This window comes from Nothoprocta perdicaria, unplaced genomic scaffold, assembly GCF_003342845.1.
Source record: "Nothoprocta perdicaria isolate Ctin4 unplaced genomic scaffold, notPer1 scaffold_76, whole genome shotgun sequence".
Taxonomy (NCBI): Eukaryota; Metazoa; Chordata; class Aves; order Tinamiformes; family Tinamidae; genus Nothoprocta; species Nothoprocta perdicaria.
In genome coordinates, this window is record NW_020456043.1 from 2933958 (window position 1) to 2954654 (window position 20697).

At 41.7% G+C, this 20697-nt stretch overlaps 2 long non-coding RNA genes across 2 annotated transcripts; both read right to left on the reverse strand.

The window, feature by feature from the left end:
• Positions 1-23: 23 nt before the first annotated feature.
• Positions 24-6085, reverse strand: LOC112957789. The gene is made up of 3 exons (XR_003251269.1): positions 5944-6085; positions 726-861; positions 24-598 (listed from the first exon to the last, which is right to left on the reverse strand). It is a non-coding gene; the product is annotated as an uncharacterized LOC112957789 (long non-coding RNA).
• Positions 6086-13585: 7500 nt separating this feature from the next.
• Positions 13586-20635, reverse strand: LOC112957791. Its single transcript, XR_003251271.1, has 3 exons — positions 20557-20635; positions 19913-20165; positions 13586-13643 (listed from the first exon to the last, which is right to left on the reverse strand). It is a non-coding gene; the product is annotated as an uncharacterized LOC112957791 (long non-coding RNA).
• Between the last annotated feature and the right edge of the window lie 62 nt (positions 20636-20697).

Below are 20697 nucleotides of genomic sequence, written 5' to 3' on the forward strand. Positions count from 1 at the left end.
TCGCCATTCACCTTGTCAGAGCTGCTGCAGCCTCCCTGGCCATCTGAAAGAGCTTGGGGTTGGCACTGAACCTAGCCAGGAAGGGGATTTTTGGATGTTGTTATGATGGAAAAAGTTCCATGAGGACGCAGAGGAATATTTCATATGTACAGTTCCTAATAAAACCCTTGGGATTTTTTTTTTTTTTGAAGTATGAACTTCATAGCCTAAATGTCATTTTACTTGAAGACTGCTGCAGTAGCTTCAGAAATGCCTGCAAAGGGGAGCASCACTCTCCAGCTCTGCTCTCCACTCCACCTCATCTGTCCGCGCACCAGGTCGGTGTCAATCCCAGCTCTCCTCCATGCACACTGCTTCCCCTCATCACTAAGAGACCTTTTCTCTCAGACTTCAAAAATGGTCAGTTGTGTAAGGCAAAGCACCCTCCGGGGAAGCGGGTTCAGGCAGTTACTACTGTTTTGGCTAAGGGTACAAGACTGGAATTGCTCACTTCCCTTGGGTGTCTGCATGAGGAGACTCCTGCTGATCCTCATCCCAAAAGTTCTCCTGGTCTGTGATGTCCTGTGTGTCCTGTGCTGCTGTAGACCTCCGGGATCTCCTGTAGGGAGGTGACCAGGGCATGAGCATGGCCTTGGCTTCCTTGGCTATGGTCAAGCATCTGAAAAGTGCCTTCCAAGCTGCATCCAAAGGGACTAAAAACCCAGCAATCACACAACCAGAAGTACCTTCCACCGGAGGCGAGTCCTCTCCTCCAGCAGCACTTTCATCTGAAGACTCAGCTTGCCATCCACAAAAGCCCCAAATCTAAGTGCCTGCCCATCCATCTTCTACTGTGGATTAAAGTTGAAGCATTTAAATGAGCTGTGTTTAAGCAAGGGAGACAAAATAGCACTAACATCACAATATATCCCGGCATGTGTGCTGCTTTTTATTGTAAAAAATCCAGGTCAAGATTATTTTTAAATTAGCTTTCCAAGTGAGAAGTATCAGACAGAGAACATTTGCCTGAAAATAGCTAATATAAAATAGGTACAAAACTGCCGGATAAGCATGGGGTGCAAAAACATTGTTCCTGCTCTTAGTAATGTCTCAGCAGCTTCCTTGCACATAAAAACGAGCTGTAATCACACATTTTGCTTTGCTGCTCCCTCACACTGACGGCCAATTTATCCCCAGCAGCAYGTTTACAGGCCTGTTTAGGGAACTGCAGCTCCTCGCCAGCGCTGGTGCTCCATGGCCGGAATTTCATTGCAGGAGCTGATGCACGGGCTGCTCGCGAGCGGGGAGCTGCACGGGCAGCACCTCAACRCATGGTGTGGAGCCGCGCTGCTCCTCCTCGCGAGGGCAGGGAGCAGCAAGAGCCTCCTCCAAGCACGCAGAACTGCAGCCATTCGTTTCACGCTATCGACAGGGCACCTATTTCCAATCACGTGCCAAAGCTCTCGCAATTTGATTTGGGATTGTGTTAGACACATGTGCAGGTTATACACACTCTGCAACTTGGAATGCAYTTAAAACCCAGATGGAGAATACCAGGGCCTCTGTAAATCATGGCAGAGGAGCAATGCAAGGTTTTGCTCTTTCTTTTCTGCAGTCCACAYGCACCAGTTCCCGTAGTACATTTGCTTTCCATTTCTCCAAGGAGCTTGCATGCCCCAGCTCCATCCTCATGCAGATTTCTTTACTCCCCCCACCCTTTTTCTTTTTCTCCCCAAAACCTGGTAGAGGAAGGCACCTAATTGGAGTCTGCACCAACCTTGTACTGCCTTCACCCCAAATGGAAATAAATAGGAAGGTTGCTTTATGCTGCTTTAGTCTTCAGCATTTTAACATTTTCAATGACCAGTGATAAAGAATGGGTTTCTTTCTTACTCTGTAGACAATGACAGCACAAATATCATAGGCTTTAGGACATGTACTTAAAATGCAAATTAAAAAACWCTTGGACTGCACAGCCAAGTGCACTTTAAAACCATACTTGGACTGAAACAAGGAAATGAATAGCTAGAAGAATTGGAATATCTCCATTCTATCTACACATTCATCATGCTCATTGCAATTAAGGCCCTTCACAGTTGTCTGTGAACACAAGCATGCACAGTTTTTTTCAGATCCCGAGTGTATTATTCTATTTCCCTTTCTTATATGAAAAGCCAGCGTGCACCCATTCTGATCAGATGAAGAGTGATCTTACATTAGGTGATCGCTGTGACTTACTATGTTTATTATTCCCCGTTGTTAAAATACATAGTGTATTTTTCTGTTTAAAACACTTACATGGACATGTAGTGTAATTATTTGTTCTGGAGCATGTAGGAGAGAAAAAGCTGATATATTTATCTAAATAATATGTACAGTTGGAAAATCATTTCCACAACCTTATCTTGGTTTCATAAAACAAAATCAGCCATGTTATTTATTTAATCTTTCTTCTCAGCGGTTACTAGAAATTTAAAATGACAAAACAATTTATAATACAATAGATCCATTCTTACACTTCTATAATCACTTGTGGCAGTGGTTTTTTAATGGAAATCTAGGCGTTGGAGGTGTTTTCTGAACATCAGAAATTACTCTGAATTTTGATCAGTGTTGTCTCAAAATACACTGAATAATGTATCTCTGGACAGAATCAAAATTCTCCCAAGAAGAGCCAGAAAATGCTAATTAATATTCAATAGTTTTTTCATTACCTTCACAAATGCAAATAATATTCTCTAAACACTTGCAAATAAGCCTTATTGATCGCGGGGAGTCAAAGCGGCTTCCTCGCTAATAGGACTCCCTGGTAGCCTTCCTACAGCCTAGAGATTAATTACTCTTGCCTCCATCCGAGCAGCTCAGAAATGGCCAAGTCTGGACATTGACCAAGTCTGTCAGATCTCTCAGCAATCTTGCCAGGCCAGGGAGGGGATTTTTGAGCAGAACCGAGGCTGGGAACATTTCTGGTTTGCACTCCATTGATTTAGAAACACTCCCTTAGCAAAGTGGCTCAACAGCCGCTGAGCAGCACTGGGCCAGAGCCATCGGCCCTAAAGAGGTTCCAGAATTTAAAATCTGGGTTGGAACAGACTATAGACAAAATATTGAAGCACTTACTGAGCCCAATAGTATTTTTGTTCAAACACACAAAACAAAAGCCAAAACCTGATAAGCTGGAAAAGTTGGAGGCAGATAAAAACGAATCCTTTCTAGTCACAGGAGAAGTCTCAGTATGTGAGGGAAATCTCACATAACTAAAGAAAACCAAGCATGGAAATACCTGTCAATTTAGGTACAGTATTTAAAGATATCTAAATCATGAAAACATTTAGAAAAAAAAAGSTAACGTATGATCCTACCTTGAATCAATTTGCTTTAATTGATCAGAGAATTTTAGACTCCTGGTGCATGTATGAGGTGGTTAACAGTGCTGTGCAGCACAGGAGATGTTAGCAAGTTTAATGCTTCTTCTCCGGTTCACAATTCAGCTGAGGCCCGCAACTTCCATAAAAACAATCTTTTTGAATTAAAAAAAAAAAAAAGAAGTGTTCTGCCACTCTAAATTTCTTCCCCACGTGTTTTCATCTTGGTAACAGCAGGTGAATGTGAAGAAGCCCAAGCCTATTTTTATTTCACAGTAATTCCCACAAGCACGAGGCTGCAAGCAGGCAACGCGCTGACGCTGGAGAGCGCTGCGGACAGAGCGGCCAGACTGCAGGAGAAGAGGCCGAGATCGAAAGGAAATTAAAACATGTGGCACAAAGAGCCTGCAGTTGAACACCGGCATCGCTCTCGTTACAGATCATCAGTTGTTTCCAATGAACTAAACACTCCGGCCTAAATTTAGATTAAGCAAGTCTAAAGTGCAGTCACACAGGAAGCAGACAAAATTATCCTTTCTTAATGATTAGAGCTCTTCTGTAACAATTTCCTTATTCAATAATACAGGATACAAATTGAGCTAATTAAATTTAGACTCTGTTCATTAGCCTATGCTCAGCACAGCCAGTGTAGTATAGTGATGATTTTTGGTTTGGGAACCAATTGCTAGCCTTAATGGACTTTTTGGCTGATTGGTTGGCTGTATTAAGAAATAGTTTTTTTCAAAAAACAAATTAAAAATGTAAACACAAAATTTAAAATTTAAACTCCTGATGAATTTCACTTGTAAGACCAGCAGACTGATGAGCACTGACTACACCAGTGTTCTGACCTGGGCTAGGATCTGAGTGCTGCATCTAGTCTTGGCTGAGCTGCCGGAAAGCAGATGGCCAGGTTTCAGTAAGCCAGGAGTGCAGCTTTTGTGGAGGAAGCTTTTCTTTRTGGCTGTTCTGTCATGTGAAATGGGGAGTTCCATTTGCTATTTGGGTCTGGACTGGGGAACGAGGAGCTGCTGCAGGGCACGCGCGCAGCTGCGTGCGCAGGAGCTGCAGCGGGGCAGAGCCTGCACACCCTGCTGCCCCGAGACAGCACCTGGGCAAGAAGGACCCTCCCCTGGGCCAGCCCTGGAGTTCCCCGACTGCTGCATGAAGCCCATGTGCACCCGCTATTCTGGAAGGGCAGGAGCCACAKTCAAAGCATAAATACTTGGATAATCAGGAAGAAATTTAAACTCTCAACTATTTCTCCCATGCTGTGTTTTGTCTTAAGCAATTAATACAAATAAGACATCTACTTGCCCTTTAAAACCATCAAGAAGTCTATTTATTAATGGTTGAACCACTTGCAGAATCAGTTTGGGCAGGAAGGGATAATTTTCCTGAAAACCTTTTTCAGAACTTACCATTCCTCTGTAGCCAGCCCCAGGGAGACATGTCACTTGCAAAGCAAGGTATCACTTGGGACAAATGCAGAACACTTTAGGCATTTAGGCTAATATTGCAATTTCCTATGACAAGCAGTTTCCTGAATGAATGTCTGCTCTATCCATTCTCAAAGGGAAGCAATAAATACAGAAAAGCACAAAAAGATCACTCAGGCAAGGTAAGAAGTTATAGTTCTTGACTCACCATCTAAAAAGCATTTTTCTTCAAAAGACACTGCACTCAAAGAATATGGGCAGAAAATAAGAAGTCTGCAAAGGCATAAATGCAGCTTTTCAGCTCTGTGCAGAATGACAGAGCCACAAACCCTCTTCCCTGCAACAGCACTGGATTCGAAGGCACTTAGGCATGATCAGGCAGTCAGAGCATTGGCCTGGTTGAAAAAATGCAGCTAAGAGTGAAGTCAATAACAAAAGAGCCTTCAAATCAGCAAAGCTTTGGGCCACAAGTTATTGAAGCAGAGCAACATATTCCCAGGGAAGATGAACTGTGCGGAAAAGCAACTCCAAGGCACAGTATGCACTGGTAATAAACTAGCATGACATGAAACAATAAATACAACAAGCAAAAATCAAACAGCTCCGAAACTAGGAGCATTTCCTCTTGCCCTGAAGAGCCCGACACAGAATTGCTCAGGCACGAGGACAGTTTGCTGTGCTGCGTAAGGCAGAGCTGCATGCCCAGCGGGGTGAGCCGGCCGGGCGGACGGACTGCTGTCCCTTCAGAGGCTCGCGGGGAGCGCGGTTCTGCTGCGGCGAGAGGCGGCTGGGGAGCGCCCCGTCAGTCGGCACCGAGCTGGGCAGACGCCGCTCGCACCTTTGCAGGCTTCTCGATTCTTGCCCCTATTCTTTGAGTGCTTTACTCTTGGAAGAAAAGTGTTTTGTCTGAATTGCTTATTCTACAATCAAAGCACGTGTGAGGTATATTCCTCTGCCTTTCCTCCCCAGATTTATAGGACTGCATTTCTTCTTTATTTGCAAGTTCATTTCTCACCATGGCTGCAGCACATGGAAACCTCGCCACCCTGTCCAGCCCAGGCAATTCAGAGCCAGGAGCTCTGGAGGTTGGGAAGGGGCTCAGTGCTGGTGTGACAGGATGCTGGGCCTGGGCTAGGGCGTTAAATCAGCGTGGTCCTTACCTTAGAGGCTGGCTCAGAGATCCTGGGAAAGCTTTGGCAAGTCACTGCTCCGCAATGTAATCCAAGAGCCACAGGAAGCAATCTGGCAGCCTGCTGCCCCAGCTGGAATCCACGAATCTCCATTAGTTCCTTGCCTAAAGTCACTTCACCTGGAAGGTAAGTGAGCACAGAATGAGAACAAGAGGCTGAGCTGTCCTTTAAACACACAGGCTGGATAAAAGCAGCGGGTTCTTCATGTAATTTGGAGAGGAATGAAGATGGATAAAATACAGGATCTTGGCTACTTGTATTTGCCTATAGCAACTTGAAGCCTTTAGAGGTATCACCCTGTATAGGCCCATTGACTTGAGCTGTTTTGGACATGTCTGTGTCTTTTCCATGCCCCAGCACAGAGCACAAGGGCTCTCAGCTGAGCCCAACCCAGCTTACATAACCACTCTAATTTTGGGGTGCAGATTGGCTTTCAGAGCAGTCTCCAAAGCTCAGGATTTCTCCCTCTGGATTTAGAAACATGCACACAGATGACTCCTGTTTGCTGATGTGGCACACTGGAGAGCAATCATATCAATGATGCCTGTTCAGGTCACTGACAATGAGAGCCTCCATAATTCAAAATATATAATTCATCTCTGCATTTGGCATCTTCCTTCTGCTGCAGGTATTTAGGAATTTGCCCAGTTAAGGAGCCATCTGAATTATAAGGTCTATATTCAGGAGCTCTGGATCTCTGCATTGCATTAGCTTATGATGTAAAGCCAGCAGTTTAATATAATGTACAGCACAACCCGCCACAAAAGCTCTGTGCCAAAGACAGTGAGGAATGTTTCCCTGTCCGACACACACTGCAACGAGCAAAGGAAAAACASTGCTGTTTCCTGCAGGTTTTCAATACTCAGCCTTGCCCAAAATCTGCAAGCAAGAGTATCAGTTAGGGTAAATAAGCACCCGTTGAAGGCACCAGCACTATGCTGCATTTTATCAGACAGGGCTAGGGAGCTACAGCAAATGGTCTGCTGACATAAACATTTTACATCCAGTAGCTGACTGTAAAATATAATAAATTATTACTTAAGAAAGAAAACAAAAAGCAATGGTACCTGTTCATTCGTGTAACCTTTCCCTACTTCTCTAATGAAATGCCAATTCTAGAAGCCAAAAGTAGAACTGCAGATGGCAGCTGAGAATTTTATTCATAATTCCTTATTTATTCATAATTCTATATATAAACTCTGCTCTTTTAATATTCCCTTCTCAAACTGACTACACAAACTGCAAATATGAGAGTTACAATGTACATTGACTTCAATGGGCATTGAATGTGGACTTTTCTAGGGCATCTTTTCTTCCCTATGTCACTGTGACTTGTACTGAGATAGGAAATAAAGTGGGCGAGATGACTTCTTTCTTCTCTGCATGGTGAGAAATTTAACTGTTCATAATCTTATGCACAGTGTAAAGCAGAAAAAATGCGGAAATCCAGCATTTTCATGCTGACCATGTCACCTTGCAAGATGGTCTTATCAGGTTTGGCCTAAACATCTAATGATTTCAACAAGGGCTGAAAAGTCAGCCAAGTTCAAAGAAGAGAGAGGACTACGATGAAGATAATGGGGCAAAGGAAATAAATTCAGGTTTGAAAAGGGAAATGACTGGCTGTGGAAGCTAAGGTGACAGTGGGATCCAAAACTCTAACAGGATTAAAGATACTAAATGAACATTAAAAATATTAGGGGAAAAAACTCCAAGCCATTTTGCACAAGTCATTGCTACTTGCAGATTATAACCCTCTAAGTGGCAATACAGAGCCCATTTTCCCATTTTAGCATTAAAAATGTAGGGTTTCACAAAGGAAAATTCAACACTTTCACAACACAAATGAGTCCTAAAGAATCTAACTACGGACCTCTTATAAACCTCTCCATTTTCCACAGACCGCAAGCCATTGAGGATGGATACTTTTAGATGCTGACATTTCCTATACTGACCATAAACAGAAGCTCAAACTTATGTTTCCAGTAAGAATTTTCCTTATGTCACCTTGGGTTGATTGGTGGTTTTCACACTCTAAGTGTAAGTCTAGATATCCTCTTATGATATTAACTTATCATTTCTCCTCGAGTCCTCAGGTTAGGTGTTTCTTGTTTAATCTCATGGGAACAAAAAGGGTATATTTTCCATGGAGTTGCTGGGCTGTATGTAGAGTTATCAAAGTGGATTCCAGTGGCCTGTAAAGCACAGAAGATCTGAAGAGATCTAGACATTCCTTCAGCACAGGGACCATGTAAAACAGAGTGTWTCTAGATGCCAAGAAACAGCACTTGAACAACTCTGAGGCTGGTGTGTGTATAACACAGCTATCGAGTAAGATATAATCAGAAATGCTGGATTATAATCTATAAAATAGGATCAGAATAAATTTCCCGACAAAACAATTAGTCCTCTTTCGAGTATGAAATGCAGTCTGCAGCACATTAAAATTCGGACAAGCTCCATCTGCTTTAATTGCGCTTCCTTATAATTTAATTACACAAGGTATCCATGCCTGAGTCATTAACAGCATTGTGAGTAATGTGATTCATTAGCAGTGGCCTACATGTGCTGTTTGTTTCCTTATTTCCCTGAGCTATAGATCAGTAACTTACAAAGATTTATATTTTGACAGTCTCCATCTGGGCTATTCTAATGCAATTTTCCAGTATATATTTGTTCTCTTTCAGTGAAYAGAGCATGCTGCAATCTCTCCCCAAGACGCGGGAACAGTTTTATAAGTGCTCAGACAGATGTGCAGCTCTACTGTGTTAGGACAGTTGCATTTTCTTCAAATAAAACTGCCTTTTTACAACAACAAGCAATATTCTGCGCTGTTTCTGCTGGTACTCCTTCGGTTGGTATTTTGAATCTTTCTTTTTCCTGAAGTGGGATTGCAGCAAAATAAATAAATAAATAAATAAATAAATAAATAAATAAATAAATAAATAGATAGATAAATAAGTAAATAAATAGATAAATAAATAAATAAATAAGTACCTCTGTGGAATATCAATATTAAAAAATACACTTCAACTAGATGTTCCAAGAAATTTCCCCAAAATGTTTAATGTACAATTTTTGGATAATACAGGTAAGCAATATCAAGGTAAAAAAAAWTTTTACACAGTCCATGACCTGACCTGCCCTGGTTGCATCAAATTTGTGTGGTCAGTMTTTGTTTTAGAGCTATTTCATATCTAATGGAAATGTGATCCTACAGTTCCTCAGGGGCTTTTGCAGGACAGCAGGGCAGCACTTACCTGACTGTCTGCACGGGGTGGTTGCTAACTCAAACCTAGCCCTGGTAGGAATACCATGACTGTTCTTATATGCTTGTAATAATATATCTGTTTTTATATGCTTGTATCCTAATATATCCAGTATTGTGTATATGCCAAACCTCATCTGAGAGAACAGGCACTGGAAATAAGGAAAAAAAAAAAAAAAGAAAGAAAAAMAGTGTTGCCCAGATGTTTCCTCCTACACATTGCTCTCCACTCGCTCTTCCTAACCCATGCCTAACACAYGTACAAAGCACAACTCCAGTTGCGGAGCAGACAAACTCCACGCTGCTCCCTTTAATTTTAAATCCCTCTCTTTTTTTTTTTTTCTTTTCCCTTTTCTATAGCCCACATCATCACGTACAGAGCAAACTGGAAGACATCAGCTGTCTGGATAGTAGAAGCCCATTTGACAAAATCACAGCAGAACAAATGGACAGTCCCTTAGCTTGTGCCTCCGGTTCCCATTTCCGAGGGGAGATACTGGCACTGCCAAAGCAGAGCGGCTCTCGCAGGCGCTCTTCAGGCTACAGTCTCCAGGGATTTCATGCCTATTAATCTCTGGACATGCTCTTCAGCTTCCAGCGGAGGTGCCAGGGCAGCACTGCAGAGGCTGGGTCTCTGCTAAGTGGTTTCAGATGGAAAGCTCTGGCTTCCTGGAAAGTCCTGGACAGCAGAATGTGCTGGGAATGAAGGGATGACAAATTAGGTTTAAATTGCCACAARTAAGCTATTTACTGCGTAAGTGCAACAATAGTTTCATGCTAAAATCTGAGCAGCTTTCTAGTTATTGCCYGAAATAGTAGGCATTTATTTGGGGAAAAAAAGGAGCAGGTAACGGAGCTTTCTAGGAAACTGTCACATGATGGACAAGGAGAACTTGAACTCGCAGCCTCTCAATGACTTGGAGTCAAACGTCTTGGCTGATCAGATGGTTTTGTTACGTTCACCCAATTAATGCAACATCTGCACAGAGCTTCTTCCAGGAACGTTTCACGTATACGTGCTTTGCGAGGCAATGGAGAGAGTGCAATAAATATGATAACTAGCAGGTGACGCGGATTCCGATGAAAATAAATTCAATAAGGCTATGAAGACTAAATGAATGGCTTAGTACATATATAAATCTTCTACTCTTTATTAAGTCCTGCAAGGATTTATTAAATTTTGTATGGCTTAAGTACAAAAGGAGCATAATAAAAACAGAGAGGGGGATTGCATATAATTCACATTGTAATAATAGTCAAACGGGTAGATTATATCTTTTTTCTAATACAATGAATATTAAAGAATATTACATAATCTAATATTTATGGMAGATTTACGCAATGCAAAGATACGTGGTTCAACCTTCAACAACAAAAATAAATCACTACATACTTTAAAATATCTTTGCAATCAAAGTTTCTATCTTAAAAGACTCTAGTTTCAATATTATTTTCATCAGAATCACAACTTTATGGAAAAGATAAATTTAATTTATACAAGCGCACTTTTAGGAACAGTGTAAAGTTTCAATTTTTGTTTTATCCATTAATTTTTTTAGCCATTTACCCAGAGGAAATGTAACTCTATCATGTTTATTCCTGGATTGTTAACCCAATGTTAGGCACCTGATTATATAGATATGTACAACAGGGGATGCTCCCATAGCAGGAGGAGGTAATGTTGGCTGTACGAGGGATGAACTTGGACCATGCTCTTCACAGAAATAATACAGAATTGTGAAAAAAAGAATATCCCATCAAATTGAAAGGGATTTCAATGGGAAATATCCCATCAAATTGAAAGGGAGCCACTATTGAGCTGTTTGTTGTCTATCATGTCTCAACAGCAAATGTAGAAAATACACAGCCAGATTTTGTACTCAGAAATGAAATACACACTCATGTTGCTTCGGGTCATCTGCTATAACTGCTGATGTGTGATGTCTTAACTAGGGCATTTGAGGAAATTCAACTTAGTTTTGCTTGCAGAGAGAGCGACCAAGCCAATTTGCAAGCCCTCCAGTGCCCCTCTGCAAGAACACAACTACGACCGAGYGTGCCGGCCCATTTGATATACAGTAATACCCTGGTCACCAAAACAACCTAACATTGTTCAAATCTTCCTATATGTCACAAACAGTTGTGAAAAAAAGATGATTTAAAAAAAAAAAAAAATCTACTGACAAGAAAATATACTGGATGACTAAGGGACCTCTAGATAAGGAAGGGGAAATGAATTGATTGAAGGATGTCAAGGAATTGGAAAGTGAATAAGGGATTTTGTATTAGCCTTTCCATTTAAAATTCTATGCAAAACTGCTTTATCCAAGTCACTTTTCAYGGGAGCTTAGAATGCAGCCTTGACAGAGAAGGGAGTCTCTGAGGAGGCTATGGAAAAAAAAAAAAAACCCTTAAGAAATTCAAGAACAATAGATCTTCAGGGGTAAAATTTCTGAGGTTTCTAACAAGAAATAAATTGCAAAATAACAGCGATAACAGAAAATAAAGTTCACATTTCTTTGCTCCCATGAGATTTGATCCCCAGTAGGACTACAATGCTAACTTCTTTAAAGAGAAGACATATGAAACAAGCTATGGATATTAGCATGTTACATTGATATCACTGAATGCAATTACAGAWTTTTCTCTGTTCAGCACAGGTAATTTTACATATGCTTGCTGTTTAAACACCCAAGAAAAGCTACATTCGTTCCCTGTAACACTCAAGGATCATTGGGGTCTTTCTTTTTCYAAGAAATGTGAAAATCACAAAATCCAGAAGTAGGCAGCTGCGTCTCTGTCTTATTGATAAATGTTTTTTCCAAATGTAACTGCTACTTTTGAGTCCATTTGATTTTGGCAATTTCTGTAAGCAAAGATTAAAATGCATTCATATACTAATGGTATGTTCCTTTAAAGTATAGCACATACGAACAGATGCAAGAGATGATCTCATAAACTCTGAAAAAAAATACATTATTTTTGTAATATAAAGAGACTGACTGCATGCGTGTCCAGAAAAGAAGTCACCAGGAAACCATTGTGAAGATACCATTTCTGTACAGATACTGGATTAAGGACGACTCCAACACAAAAAGTGCCTAAGTTTATTTTAGCAAGAGATGAAGTTTTTCCAGGGTTGGACCTATTTTCCACGAATATCCCATGAAAGGTATTTGTAGAAGACCGCACAGTCACAAATGGAGACAGGGAGGAGGCTCAACTGTCTCCATGGCCAGGGGAGGAAATGTGCAAGCGTTTTTGCTGCATGGGAACTGCAGTATCCTGGCACTAGCCAAACAAAAATGTTTCTGAGGAGATGATTTTGCTTGTTGCAGTCTTCTAGAAAGCTTACAGAGTAATAAGATCCTGACAGCASTGTCAGGGACCTGGTGGGCAATTATATGCTTGGACATTTGGGCTGGGAAGTCCAAAGCGAGGCGGATGGAAGAGGCTCCTACCCCTGCGGCACCCTGGCTATGAAGTCCACGCCAGGACCACGTTATTCCAGGGCTGGAGCCGTGCAGGTTCCATGGGATCCAAGATCTTGTTCACATCATATCTAAGTGCTTACTATTAAAGTCATAGCTAATGAAATGCAGAGAAGACATAATTTCCCTGTGCTGTTAGTGATGATCCAATATGAGCCTAAGCAGCTGCTTTTGCTCCACTGTTCTTCTCTGCTTTGGAATAACTTTTGTAATTGTCAATATTAATGTTTTCCTGTCCTCCTTGGTTTCCGTACTGCCTTGCTGGCATTACCTAGACCTCGGCATGAAAGGAAATACATCAGTTACGTGGTTTATCCTACCTACCTCTTTGATGAAAATCTGTTGATTAAAAGTCTTTTCCCTAACAGAGCTGGTAAATGTGATTTTTCTCTCCCTTCCCCGTGGCAGGAATGAAGTGTCCTGAGGGAACTGTCAGAAACAACAGGGCTTTCCTGAGGTTGCCTGAAAATTACAACTCTGTTGTAAATGTTTCCCCAGGAGGATGCAATTAGGGAGCCTATGGTGTAAACCAGCTGCATTATTTCCTAATGAGGGGAAAGATGTTAAAGCACTCCAGGATTCGGCCTTTAAATGCATGCTGCACACAGAAGCAGAAGGTGCCGACCTGCCCTGCCCAGCAGACCCTGCCCTGCTCCCTGGGGCGCACGGGGAGAGAGGCAGAGCTGCAAACTCTGCAACGAGGGCTGCAGCCGTGGGGAAACATCTGGGGAAAGGAGGCCACCCATGACCCAGTAACCTGGAGGAGCACAACCCTCCTACCTGCACCAGCCCAAATTCCCAGCACTGCTCCATCTCTTCCGGGGGTAATGAGATAAAGAAGATGCTGTCCCACAGCTAGTCCAGGTGCTGCAAATGTAAGATGACCCAGTCCAAAAAACAGGTCTAATCAGCTGCAGAAACAAAAAGCATCAAAACTAGTAATGAACACGACAGCTTTGCTGCACGGTCGACAAGTAGCCAGCGTTCATTATGCCCTATAGATGAGCAGCACAAAATTGCTCATAATAAAATTGCTGTACTAAGATGAGAAGCTCTTTTGCCTTAGGCTTCTACTTAGTTCCCTTTTAGCACATGAAAAAAAGTCTACAAGAATTAAGTATTTAGAACTCATCAAATATGGTAAAGAATATTTTTGTTCACTGTCATATTCAGGCTTATTTTAAATTATTTTCTTTTCATCATTTGGAAATTGTTCAAATATTATTATTGGAATGAAAATTCATCCTTTAAATTGAAATTCTTGTCAACAGCTATTTTCCTTGGAGGGAGAATATGGCCTCAAGAAAATCGATCTTGGCTCATCTAAGGAACAGTGCAGAACAYTGGTGAAGTTTTCAACTGTAATGTTGAGAATTTTCTCACTTTTTATCTATCAAGTTTTTTTTCTATTGGTATTACTGATGACTGCAAAGATTTTTACTGCCTTTTTTTTTCCTAATCAGCACGGTTCCCTCCTTATTTAGTCATTACTGCCACAACCTGTATCCTGTGGTTTTTTTTCTGACTTACGTAAAGAAGAATGGCATYTGCCCACAAACACATATTTGCACTCAGTAGCATTGTGCAATTAATATTCTCTTTTACTACTTATTTAAGAACCATTTGAAATCAGGATGTTTGTGTCTGGCAAGCATGAGATGCCTTGCTTTGCTGTAAGACAATTATTCTAGATTGCAAAGAAACTTGCCCGTTCTGCATGGGGCAACACTCTGTGTGAGGCTGCAGTAATGTAGGTCGGAGATCTCCACGTAGAGCCCAAGGAGGAAGCACAAGAGCTCCCCAGAGAGGYCTGGCTCCACCAGGGTGGATTGCGCTGCACTGCAGTTTCAAATTTTTCTGCAKGACCAAAACGGAAACTATGAGGGGAGCAGAAGCTAATTAAAAAAAAAAAATCTGCTTTAAAAATCCTTTGCATAAAAATTGTAAAATTTTAAAGGATAATTTTTTTGGGGGGGAGGTCAGAGAAAGAACAGTAAAAGAAAGGATTTAAAGACAGCTTTATGAGTGAGACAAAGGAAATGCCCTTTTATATATATATATATATACATATATATATATATATAAATACACACACACACAAAAACTCTCCTAAAAAGATTTTGTGTTTGAGACTGCAGAACAACACAAGCTGTAACGCACGCAAACTTTCCTGACCCTGCACTCTTGGCATTTTGGCCCTCCTGAGTCGCAGCTTCCAAAACCTACCTCTTCTTCCAGGTCTGCAGCATGTCATACGGGCCACGATTCTTATTTAGGTAGGGAGAACTATAAGTCTTAATATATCCAACCCTGGGTATTAAAAACTGCTTTCCCAATTACTTTTCTTCTCCTTCCTCACTTCCTAAGAGGAGATGCTGCCAGCTAACAAATGGGACGAGAAAACAGGAAATGCAAAACCTGCATTTGGCACTACTTCATTATCTAGCAAAGGCAAACTTTATGTATTCGCCTTAAGAACTCAACTGCGAATTCCCTGCTACCAAGGAAGACGTTATTGAGTTAATCTTCATAGAAAGAAGAGGTTCTGTATGGGTTACTACTCACGGACAAGTTTGACTTTTTTATAAATATCCTCTCCCTTTSATTTTTTCCCCCGCTCCAGGCATTAAGGTCAGCTTCCAGCAATTAATTTTGAGGTATTTGCTTTCTATCTTGGAGAGACCAGCAGCTACTGATTAGCAAAAGGCTGTGTTGACATCCTACATCTCAGTTCCCACCTGCTCCCAGCTGTGCTTGAGGAACTGATGTCCCATCTCTTGGCAGCTGGTCTCCAATGGCAGCAAGTAACCAGGCAAAGGGGACAAGCTAGGCAGACTCTGCAGAGGCCAAGAGCTTTAAAAGTTGGAATTAACAATAAAATTTTGATAATGCAGAAGCACAACATATGGGCAGTTATAATGCTAGGTCTTTTGCATTGAACCTTATGATTTAATATGTGTTTAATTACTTCATAAGATATTCCAGAACYGTTGGTGCTCATCAGGCAGAAATTACTTTCAAAATCTTATTTATTTCTACTTCTTTTTTTTTTAATAGCCAAGATTACTCAGCATAAAGTAACATAAGTTTTTATCAGAACACTTCCTTTCACAGCATAAAATTGCCGCATACTTGTTGTTGGCCACAATTTCCCCTCAGCAGTGACGGTGATATAAATCCGAATTAACTTCTTCAAAAGGAATGGAGGAACTCTAAAGTTTTATACTGGTACAATTCTCCCTATCATTTATTTTGGTAAAAGATGCTGTTTATGAAGCATCAAATAAAGTGTGTAAATATGAAATCTGATGAGTTCTGCTTACYGAAATGCCACAAATGAGAACTGAACACAACGCCTCAAACATCTGCATACACCTAGGCAAGCTCACAGAAAGCATCTACACAAATGTCCAAGACCATAAAGACAGCCCTGCACCTTCTGCACGTTGGGGATGATGATTCAGCTGTGCTGAGTTCCTTCTAACGAAGCCAGAAAAGCAAATTCTGGGCATGTTCTACTCAAGCAGCCCATGCAAAAACTGCAAAATGATGCCTCATCAGAAATAAGCTTTCTCCAATCATTTCTGCCCAAGATCAAGATGTGCATGTCTGCAACACAGAGTCTGTAAATCTAGTGTAACATTTCTTCAACCTCTCTCCTTCACGTCCAGCAGTTAGCATYACATTTTAATTGACCAATTCATTACTTTTTTGGTAACAATTTTTTCACCTGAAGCTGTGAGTTTTGTTTCTCAGGCTACAGGGAATCACTGTACTTCAGGCCACTTCCCTCAGTCCTGTAGAGCATATGTTGGTCTTTCCCACTAGCTCACACCACTGACATTATTATGCATGTTTTCAAGATATTTGTGCTTTAGATCAGAATATCTAGCAGCTCAACTTGACTCTAGCCATTCCGTGCACCCTGGTCTGAATCTGTGCTCCGCATCAGCTGCGTTTGCCTGCTCTCCAGCCAGATCTTCACAGGTAGACCTGTGCACCCTCCGCGGCAGCAGAGAGATGTCTGGATGGGGCAGAATGGGCTGATGTCACTGCTGGTGCAGCTCGGACCCCTCTTCTCCCAGAGGCAAACCATTATTTATGTCCTTTTTCAGAGGAAGGGCAGTACCAGGTATTTGATTTCTCAAGGACATATCATCTACTGGGTTCATTTTTCCCCCGTACCTCCCACACCTGAGCGCCTCACTCCTGTCTCCAGTAATTGTTCCCTCCTCTGCAGTTTCTTCGTCACRTTAATTTTTCTCAGGAGACCTCCAGCAAACTTTGCAGGCAATTTTACTTCCCTAGTAATTTTAAGTTCATCAGCTTACTGTTGTGCCTTGACCCGTCAGAAAGCCCTCATTAATCTGCCTTGCTCCTCTTCTYGCTCATCCTGGAACAAAATGGCTGTATTGTCTCTGTAAATAATGGCTTTGAATGCTAATTTTCAAAGAATGAGACAGTTAGTCCATTATGCAATTACAGTAACCGTGTCCTTTTAAAAGATCCACATGTTGGAATAAAGTTGATTTTGCTACATGTGGTTCATGTGTCATAACACATGGGAAGTGCCAGTGCTTTGTCCCTGCCACCCTTAGCACCATCCTGCTTACAGTCAAGGTGATGCACTTGGGCACCTCTTRAACTGCCGCTGATTCCATGTTTTTGCTGCAAGAATGGTCACAGTCTCTGGCCAGCTGTCAATGAAGAACATTGGCCACCTGAATTCCTTGTCCTTTAGCTAAGAATTCAGCACGCTTCAGTTTTAGCCCTAGAGATATGCTGAAACATTTTTATGGTTTATAAAGTGAAGGAGTATCTATTTGCTCTGTGGTAAAAAAATAAATTCTGAAATAAACTGAGTTGCTGAATTCTTAAGTGAATTCAGCAGATACCTCCTCTCTTCTCTCAGCATGGCACTGGATAACACCAATCAGAGCTACATCACAAGATGCATTAGAGCAGGAGAACAAATTCATGAGCTGAACATAATCTCATGGCTTTTGGCAGCTATTAACAATTACATTCTGCAAAGGCTGTCAGTACAACAAAGTTTGGCTCTAGCAGCTTTTCTTTTCTATTGTTACATCCATCATTCCTCACTGGAGATTTATTGCAATCACATGCAGTTATCAGGTAGCTGATTTATGTGGAAAAATGGAATTTTATCAAGATCTTGTTTTCATTTTCATGGGTACAAAATACCCTAGCAGATATGCTAGTGCCTATCCTGTAAGGCTGTTTGTTCCCACACATTATAATGGGAAACACAAGCGCTAATGCTTTAWCAGTAAAGCAAATCTGCTGCTTGAGGATGATGACCACTCACTGGTCTCAATTCAATCCTAGTTGACCTAGTTAATGCCCTACTGTTCCACTTTGCAAACTGTTTAACCCGCTTGGATGCAGCCCTGTGCCACGTGCTCTAGGTGACCCTGCGTGAGCAGGGGGGTTGGACTCGATGACCTCTGAGGTCCCTTCCAACCTTSGGCATTCTATGATTCTATGAACATTTTTCATATGCATTTATTTGGGATTTGGCAGGCAACAAACTGGAAGTCAAACAAAACTGAAACATCATTGGCAGCTGGAGCCATGACCAAGATTGTACGAACCCATCTGCWAGGAAGGCTGAGGCCCCCAGCACTGTGATCCCTTGCAGGAGACATTCCTTCCACGTGCTGCATTATGCCGAACCTGGGTTCCTTTCATCAACGCACCTATCACAATAATGTCTCAGTGGATTAACTGGCTTATGTACTCACTAGTTTAGGGCAGTTGATGCTATTTCTTGGTGCATAATATACAAATGAACCAAGTCCTATATTGTTCAAAATTTGTTTTGTGTGCATCTTTCAAATCCCTTAATATTGTCACTGAYTGTAGGAAATTAGTGGCAAACTATTCGTTCATCAGATAGAACATCAAAGGTTACAACAAGATCAATAATAAAACAATATGGTGACAAAAAAGCTGGTAGTTGGAAATCATAAACCKCCTCATTTTCCATTATAGCATTGACCCCAGTATTTACACAAGATTATTAAGAGGGTTCATGCTAATAGTATTATTGGTTCTAGGTGCTCTCTGAGCACTTAGGGGGCTTACAAACCATGAACTATTTGAGAAAGAGACAGGTTAGCAGAAGGAGAACAAGGAACGTAGGATTCTTGCATGTGTCACCAAGTCATTGCGTCCACAATGACATCTGCTCTTCCATGTTAATGGGTGTACCATGATGAGTCCAGGGACTATGAGTCAATGAAAGAAGATGCTGTCTAATGAATAGGTCTTGAACACTGACAAGATCTTGGGATCCAGTATGACTTTGTTTAGTTCAGTCTTATCAATTTTCCATTGTTTCTAAAATGTTAGGTTTGTAGTGATAAATAGGAAAGGTCAAAAATAAAACTTTGAATTCCTTAGAAAGCACAGCACGGTTTTGGCTTATATTTGGGGAGGTTTGGGGGAGTTCTGCTTATCTCCAAGCAGTAAATCTCTTAACACTGCAAACAAGTTCCTACTCTAATTCCTGCCCTGGCACACCTGGACATCCCCATGACAGCTCACCTGAAAGTGGATGCTCWGGTTTTCTGCTGTCTGCAGGCAGCACTTGGCAGTGAAATATGGTGTGAGACTGAGAAGGCCTTCTGCCCTCCATCCCTGCTTTATTCTTAAAAAATGAAGGGAATTACAGATCAAAGGAAAGCAAACCTAGCTCTCTGTCTAATCTTGATCTTTTTGTAAATCTATCTGTTTCCACCAAGCCTTTTAGGACACCTCTCTTCAGTGGGAGTTAGACATCCAAATACATCTTTGAGGAGCAGGGTTTAGACTTGTTGCTGTATGGCAATGTTCATTGTGATCTTCATCACATCCCAACAATTATTCTGCTGTCTAATCTGTAAGGTCTCCAGGGTAAGATCTCTCACACTGGATGGGTCTGAACTAACTATATGGCTTTCTGAAACAACTGAACAAGGGTGTTGTTTATATTTGATTCATCCTATTCTAAGCAACATATCTAAGAAAGAAAAAATTACAATTTTCTCTAGKAGCATCCTTCTCATGCTGTTGAGTATATCCAGGAACCACTTTTAAACTACATGCCTTAGACCAAGTTGAGTGATAGGCATCCCATAAAATGCTTTCAATAAAGTTAGGATACATGAACACTTACCCTCCGGCCCTCCCAAATCCGCAGAGGGATGCGTGTGGAAGCGTCATGCAGCAGCAGAGGTTTCAGCCACAGCAGAGATGCTCTGTGCAGATGCACATAAGTGTGGAGGTGCAGTGAGCTGCAATGGACTTGAAGAGCAAAGAAGTGGATGTTGTCCCTGCTCATTCTAGATGTTTTGTGCAGGGTCTATCATCTCCCATGACCGAAGGAGTCAGAAAAGCTCTTGCTACAAGGGCAGAGGAGTTCCATGAAGCTAAGGAGGAAGGAGAGCGTGTCACTTAGTTTTCCCAAAGCAGCTGCTGCATGATGTTGAATGTCAGCGTGTAATGGAAAGTGGGGAAATAAATGTATGACAAGAACCTGTGGATTTATTTGCTTTGTTCCAGTCAATGATCTGAACAAAACCCTGTGATTTCCCAGGAGATCCCAAGATTCTCTTTGCCAGCCAGCTCCAGTGAGCTTGGCATTTCTATTAGAGCGTCCTGACAGACGGTCCCACTAACRTGCCTTGGGGAACCGACTGCAGCAGGTCGGACAAAATAAGCTACTCTGCAGCRAATCTTTCAAAGCAGCTTCCCAGGCACCCCCATACGGACACGTTAGGAATAATTCACTTTACTAGAAGCAATTAGTGTGCTGCCTACCTGAACGGACAGAATCAGGAGAACGGTCCCAGAAAGCGTYGCACCAGAGCCTCTGCTGCCTGTTTCCACGCCAATATGCTCTTTGCAATGCCAGTAGCTAGAGAGGAATAAATATGTCACGCTATACCAGCTTTACAATCA